Raw genomic sequence first — 8,655 nt, 5'->3', positions numbered from 1 at the left:
TAAACTCACTAATTTGAATAATAGAACTAAACCACAAGATTGATAATTTGTGAGAAAATATTTTTTTATGTATAATAAATTATATCTATCAATATTTAATAATTTAAAAAAAACTTTTACACATATTTTACTAACCAAAATTCATGAAACACGTATAAGTTATGAAAGGCAAGAATTGTGAGAAAAAAAATTTACGCATAATAAATTATATCAATCAATATTTAACACATTTTAAAAAAATCTTACACATATTTTAACAACCATAATTCATGAAACTCGTATAAATTATGAGAGACAAGAAAAACTTTAATAGTTTGAAAAAAAAAACATAAAACATAAAGAGAAAGAGATAGAAAAAAATGATTCTCTTAATTGTGTTATTAATAATAGTTATAGTAAAATGTTTATATACAATATTTATAAACAATGATTAGTTGTTAATTAAATTAGGACAGTTAAAATAACTAACTAATTATATTTAGTTAACATAACTAGTTAGTGGTGAAGTACAATCTATATATACTAAGATTTGTACCCTCGAAAATGAATGTTAATCATTTTTAGGTTGGAATGAAGAAACTTGAATGCATATAGAAAAAGAGTTTTGGTGAAGATATATGCTAATTGATTGGCAAAAAAAAAAAAAGGGAAACAACTTGATAAGACTAAGAGCAACTTTTCATGAACAATATGACAATCATCTCAATATGATTTGAACAATTTGATGAATTATTGAATCTAAACCGATTAAAAGCTTTAGGAAACACATAGAAACAGATCAAACAACATTTGTTCAGTAAAAACACAAGAATCTAGTCAAGATCTAGAAATGTTGCAATTTGAATTTTGGAGCAAAAAATTGATAAGTTGTCTGATCATGAAATTGACTACAAGGTTTTGTGTGCAATTATATGTAGATCAAGGATCTATAATCAAATTTTTAAAATTCCTTGTAGATCAAATTAGATCTAAGAAATGAATTCATAAATTTTGGCGAAAAAATTTGAAAGTTGTCTGAGTATGAAAATGATTACAAGGTTTTGATCGGAATTGAATGTAGATTAAGGATCTAAAATCGAATTTTCAAAATTCAAAATAGATATAAGTAGATCTAAGTTTTAAGTTTTGGCGCCAAAATTGAAATTAAAAAAAAAAGTGATCAACCAATAAATGTATATAAAGAAGAAGGTGTAGATGAAGAATATGGAATTAAATTTCAAAAAAAAATCAAGAAAACAAAGTAGATCTAGAATTTTTTGTTACCTTTTGAGTAGGCTCTTGACACCACATAATGAGTTTCTTGAAGCATTCTTCAAGGAAGTCCAATGAAACGGATCTTCAAGAGGATGAACAAAACTTTTTGCTTGTGCAATCTAAGAAAACTGAGCCAAATTTGCCATGAAAGAAGAAGTGAATCTCTAATTTTGAAGAAACTAAAAGAGAGAAAATTCAAGTGGAAAGAAAGAAAGAATAGATTAGAAATGAATGGCACCACTCTAAAGGATTAGAGATAAGCCTCTTTGCCTCGCCATATGGAGGAGTTCCATGATAAGAGAAGTGGATCTTAGAGAATTCCTAAAGAACTCAAACTTTCAAAGGTGAGAAAAACATACAAATGAATTTCAATTTAAATTTTACGAGAGAGTTAGCCTATATATAGGCAAGCTAACTCAAGGCATAAATATATCTCTAATGGGCTGTGAATAAGTAATAAGGGGATGGGGATTGGACTTAATACATGCCCTCAAACATGGCCCAATACAAGTCCAAACAAAAATACAAGAGACTCCACCCCAAAGCTCAATAGGCTTCCCTGGCCCATGGCCAAAATACAAGGCTTAAAACAAACTATTCTAAACATGAATAAGCAAGTACAAAAGTATATACATGTGTGATCTTATGATTCCTAGGATCACATCATGCAAGTAGTTGAAAAGGAACATGAAGATCTTAAAGTAAAAAGACTAACCATTGTAGTTCACAAGTGGTACTAGTAAGGGCAGTAGTTTGCTTCTTGGATTTCCAAAAGATAAGGGAGAAACTAAGGTAAATTGAATATCTAGTGATAGATTTACGAGTGTCAATGCATCCAGCCCAATCAAAATCACTTAAAGATTTTAATTGGATTGTGTTGTCAATAGAAAAGAAAAACCCTTAACTAGGGGCAGCTTTAAGGTACTTCAAAATTCTGAGTGCAATTTTGTGATAAGCATCAGTGGAGCTAGATACAAACTGGCTTAGATGTTAGGCTGCAAAGGTGATGTCAAGTCTAGTATTGGTATAATAAATCAATCTTTCAATGAGTCTTCAAAAAGAAGATGCTGCTGATTTGAAAGGAGTGTGTTAGATTCTTGATGTAATCTTTTATAGCAATCTATTGGAGTGGAAGTAGGTTTTGAGCCAAGCATATCTACATTATCAAGAATACCTAGTGTGTATTTTCTCTGTCAAATACTAATACTAGTAGTAGTGTGAGCAACTTCAAATCTAAGGAAGAATTTGAATTTGCCAAGATCCTTGATCTCAAAGGTAACATCAAGCAACTTTTGATGTATTTTGATTTAAACAAGATCATTTCTAAAGAAAACTATATCATCAACACAAACAATTACGACAATGATAGATGAACAATGATGTTTAGTAAAAAGAGACTAATCTGAAACAGATTCATGGTTGCCATGTGAAATAAGAAAAGTAGACAATCAGACATACCATTGTCTACTGGCCTATTTGAGGTCATAGAGAGACCATTGCAGCTGGCACACTTGGCCTGTTTTGGAAGCTTTCATTCCAAGAGGTAACACCATATATACTTCTTCATTGAGATCACCATGCAAATATGCATTATTAACATCTAGTTGCTTGAGGTGCCAATTATTGCCAATAGTATTCTTAAGCTGGTAATTTTTTGTAACTGGAGAAAAGGTGTCCAAGTAGTCTTGACCCTCAGCTTGAGTATACCTTTTTACAACTAGGTGTGTTTTATATCATTCAATACTACCATTAACATAATGCTTGATTTTAGAAATTCATTTGCATCCTATAACAGTCTTACGATGAGGTAAATCAGTGAGTTCATTTATCATATATTATTTCTTTCTAAAGCAATAATCTTTTTATTCATTGCAAAAATAACTTTATTTTACAAACTGTTTGATAAGCAAATGTACCTGTCGAAAAGTAATATAGGATTCTTAAATTAAGTTTCTGAAATTATAATCCTACAAGAATTGTTTCTAATTATTAAGAATTTCTTAATTCAATTGTTTGAGTCTAAAGAATGCGATATTAACTAAAAATAAGAATTCAATTATAAAATCAATTATTAATAAGAATAAGTAATACAATGTGTGTCTTGGTTGAACTATAAGAAAGAAACTTAGGGAACATAGGTTTTTTCATTTAATCCTTTATGTTATTTTTTTGTTTAACTCTAAATTCGATTTCTTTGTGATTACCAATTATTCATACAAATACTATCAATACACAATGGTCATGGAATATTAACATTATTTTCTCTAAACTAACATCCACAATGGTCATGCAAGATATTAACTCAAGAAAACATAAAGCACTTAGAACTTGTTAATTTAATAATGATTGAAAGAGAAAGGTTGTTTGATCCACCTAATTCTTTATCTTGTTTTATCATATAAATCCAATAACTAATCAAGGTACAGTTATCTAACGATATAATTAATTATAGTTATGTTACGAATAGTTAATTCATAACATACAATCATGCACAATAGGATAAAACTAATCATGGACAGAAATCAAACTTAGATTCAAACACCAAAATCTCATAAATAAGAATTCTCATAACTCTAGCTATGGACTTAGTTCTTGATAATGTCATAAATTCATAAATAAGAATTCTCATAAATTCATAAATAAGGATGTCAACCAAATCCAAAATGATGATCAGATTTCTTCTTCTGATAGTGATGACACTCCAGAAATCAATGTTTTGACAAAAGAACAAGATCTTCTTTTTGAAGCAATAAGCTCCATCTCTGATCTTCAAGAAAGAAAAGAATTTCTAAATAAATTCAAAGAAATTTTAGAAACTAAACCCAAGTCTAAAGAATATTTTACTACAAACAAGTTTGATATTACGAATATTTTCAAAAGATTAGAAAAAAATTCTAATATTAAACTAACCACTATTCAGAATCTCCAAATTGAGATCAACAATCTCAAGAAAGAGATCAGAGAGATCAAAGAACAACAACAAATTCATCAAGTTATTCTTTCCCAGTTAGATGATGAATCTGACATTGAGAAAGAAGAACTTCCTGAAAATAATGATTCTGTAAAGGTCGATTCTGAAAATCTGGAGGAAACCTTTATGTGTTTGATCAACAAGGTCAAAATTCAAAAATTTTACATTAATATCAGAATCATTATTGATGATTTTGTTCTTGACACAAGTGCTGATTCAAATTGTATTTTAGAAGGTTTAATCCCTACAAAGTACTTTGAAAAAACTTCTGAAAAACTCAGTACAGCTAGTGGTTCAAAACTCAAAATTAATTATAAGCTTTCCAAAGCTGTGATTGAAAATCAATCGCTTAAGATTGAAACAAACTTTCTCCTTGTAAAAAATCTGAAAAATGAAGTTATTTTGGGAACTCATTTTATCAAAGCCCTTTTCCCTTTACAGATTTCAAAAAATGGAATCTCTACTTATCATTTAGGGAAACGAATAACTTTCAAATTTTCAAATAAACCATTTACAAAAAATATCAATTCTATTCAAAATAAAATCAATCAAATTAATTTTCTGAAAGAAGAAGTTTCTTTTGCTAACATTGAAAGACAATTACAAAATCCTTCACTTCAAAAAAAGATTCAATCCCTTTTAGAAAACATCCAAACTTCTATATGTTCTGACTTGCCTAGCGCATTCTGGAATAGGAAGAAATATATTGTTAGTCTTCCTTATGAATCAGGGTTCAAGGATAGCCAAATACCCACCAAAGCTAGGCCTATCCAAATGAATGAAGAACTCCTCCAATATTGTCAGAAGGAGATCAAAGATCTCTTAGACAAAAATCTTATTAGAAAAAGCAAGAGTCCTTAGTCTTGTTCTGCCTTTTATGTTAATAAACCCGCAGAAATAGAAAGAGCTACTTTCACTTTAGCTATCAACTACAAACCTCTTAACCAAGCTCTCTAGTGGATTAGACATCCTATTCCCAATAAGAAAGACCTTTTTAACAGATTAAACTTTGCTAAGATCTTTTCAAAATTTGACATGAAATCTGGGTTTTGGCAAATCCAAATTTGTGAAAACGATAGGTACAAGACTGCCTTCACTGTCCCCTTTGGGTATTACGAATGGAATGTTATGCCTTTCGGCCTAAAAAATGCCCCTTTTGAGTTTCAAAAAATTATGAATGATATTTTCAATCCTTATTCAAAATTTGTCTTTGTCTATATTGATTATGTCTTAATCTTTTTCCATTCTATTGATCAGCATTTTAAACACATAAATATTTTTATCAATGTTATCAAACAAAACGGTCTTGCTGTCTCCAAGTCCAACATAAATCTTTTCCAAACCAACATTAGATTTCTTGGTCATAATATTCATCAAGGAACCATCATTCCTATCAGCAGATCTATTGAATTTGCTAATAAATTTCCTGATAGAATCCTAGATAAAACCCAATTATAAAGGTTTTTGGGATGTTTCAATTATGTAGGTGACTTTATTCCGCACATCAATGTCGTCAATGAAATAAAAATAGAGTTAGAAAAATAAATTGTCTCTATCTTCCTATTCCTCAAGCTTTCAAAATTGTTGAAATTGATGCCTTTGACATAGGTTATGGTGGCATTCTCAAACAGGAAATTGAGTCTCATGAGCATATCATTGCATACACTTCAAAACATTGGAATTCTGCACAATAGAATTACTCAACTGTTAAAAAAGAAGTTTTAGCAATTGTTTTATGCGTATCAAAATTTTAATCAGATTTACTAAACCAAAAATTTCTTATTAGAGTAGATTACAAGTCTGCTAAAGAAATTTTACAAAAAGATGTTAAAAATCTTGTCTCGAAACAAATTTTTGTAAGATGGCAAGCAATTTTAAGTGTTTTTGATTTTGATATTGAATATCTCAAAGGCACCTTCAATTCCCTTACTGACTACCTTACCCGTGATTTTTTACAGGATAAATAGAATACATAGAAAGGCAGCAACCCCTTCTAGGGGAGGAACAATCAGAGGTGGTAGAGTTAGGCTCGCCTTGACTCTAAACAAAACAAAATCAAAGTCTGTCACTACAGACTCTTGTTCCAATTCTTCGGGGTCTTCTACTCTGACTGGGTCATCCACCCAGAAAGCCATCCAGATTGTAGAGTCATCTACTCAGCAATTTATGATTCCTGAAAAAGACTCATCCAACAAGGTTGATTCTTCCCAATCAAAAAGTGTTAAACAAACCAAAGCAGACTATGCTTTCCCTGTCAACACTCTTCTAGCCATATAACAAGGTAGCCTAAACAGCCTATCAAATAAATCTTGGGCAGACATTGCCTCTGACGAAGATATAGAAATAGATTTAGCAAACCTAAACACTATTATCCAATCCTTCAGTCAATCACAAAAGACAATAAGCCTCCTTGATAAAACAGAGAAAACTATTAGCCTTCAAAAGGGTAAATCCTTAAATACCAGTCATTATATGGCAAAAGGAAAATTTTCCACTGTCATCCAAATGGAACCCGAATTTTGGGACAAAAACCCATACAAAGCTATCACCAAAGCATTTCCTCCTGGTTTTCATTTCAGACCATATGCCTTGAACAAAACCAGACAATTTTATGAGTTCATCTTAATAGATTCAGACTCTGTCTCTATTAAACATTACAAGAACCAAAAAGATCCTTCAATGATCACTCATTCAACAATACATATATTAAAGATTCTGTCACCAAAGAATTTTGGAAAAGATCCAAATGCATTCAAAAAGTTCTCCCAACCTTTTGATCCGGTAGGATATAATTACTGGGACTACATTGATGCCTAGATAAGGACTTTCTAGTTCCAGAATAAGCTCAATCGACATTCTTGGTTGATTTATTACAAGAAAAACTAAAATTACAATTTTCCTAATTGGTTCTTACAATGGTAGGACTTCTTTGGACCTTTAGAAGCAATCCTTCCATCACCTATAAAAGAATGATTTGAAATATTTAAAACTAGATATGCTCCCAGCAGGATTGGTGCAGATCTTAAATATTTTTCTGCATTTGCTATGGCCTGAGTATTCTCATGGCAATACAGGTATAGCAAGACAGAAAAAGATGATATTCTACCCATGATTCACAAACATGTTTTTGTGAAATAGTGGAACCAATTCAATGTAGAACATGTCGGACCACAAGGAGTTAATGAATTTTTTGGAAACAATCCAAAACTTTTGAAGCTCGCGGATCCAATAACTTTCCAATTCTGAATCAGAAAGCAAAACTTAAAAGAAGTTCTTCTTCTTCTAAATCAAGATGAGGCTGAATCTTCTACCAAACAAGAGTCTAATTCTAACAAAGAAGTCGACTTTTATCAAAATGAAGATGATTGTTTCGGAATAGACGTACAAGAATTATGACCTATTCTGTAGAAACAGTTCTAGTTACAAACCGGAACTATACAAACAGTGTTTTAAATTTTCTTTATAAGGAGGCCTCGACCATATTGTGAGGTACCCTTTCATTAAGCAATATTAGAGAGAGAAACTAGTGAGAAGTGCTCTGAGAATATTTCGTGTAAGCTTTTCTCCAAGTTTTTAATAAAAGTTTGATGTTTCTTGTTATTTTTCTCTCCTCCCTCTTAGTCGGCTCTGTTCGGACTACCGTCGTCCAGCTTTCTTCTCTTCTCCCTTCACTAGATCTGTGCCGGTTCTACCGCCGTTCTAGTTTCTTATGTTTTAAATTTACTACTTTAAATTTCTGTACTTTACATTCTGCATTTCATTTAGTAGTCCTATTACTGCCTACTTTCCTTCCAGTCCATTTTATTTTCCTTTGATCCACTTCGGGTTATCTAGTGTATATATATATGAATTAGTGCAAAAATCTAATGAAAATAAAGGTCAAACATAGATATATGGCCTTTAAAAAGGGGAAAAAATACAAACTTATCACAAACCAATGGAAAGAAAATATTTGTTATAGGATATTGTGTCCTAAAAAAATATCTCATTCATGTGATCAAAGACTTTTAACTTACTACAAATTTTTTTAGCGATTTCTCATTCATTTGTTGTAGGATACATGTATGCATATGCTCTCTTGTTTTCAAACGAATAAAAACATCTTTATAAATCAATGCAACAACAAGCATATGATAAGTAGAATTCCATCTTGTTTTTCAATTAAGTACAAGTTTCTTTGTAATCAAAACTTTTAGGTGTAGCCGTCTAAAAAGCAACACCACTCTAACCTTTTCTATACCATCTTCAAGAACATTTAAACTATTTTGAGCAATTAAATTAAGAATATGTACATAACACCTCATGTGAAACAACTGACCATCAAACATAAGAGAAGAACAATCAAGTTTATTTAGTAATAAACCAACAAGAGAGTCATTTGTACTACAATTATCTAAAGTAATGGAAGATAGCTTTCTATTGATATTTCA

This window comes from Abrus precatorius, unplaced genomic scaffold (genome assembly GCF_003935025.1).
Source record: "Abrus precatorius isolate BTA unplaced genomic scaffold, Abrus_2018 Scaffold2, whole genome shotgun sequence".
NCBI classification, from domain to species: domain Eukaryota; kingdom Viridiplantae; phylum Streptophyta; class Magnoliopsida; order Fabales; family Fabaceae; genus Abrus; species Abrus precatorius.
This window is presented reverse-complemented; position numbering follows the sequence as displayed.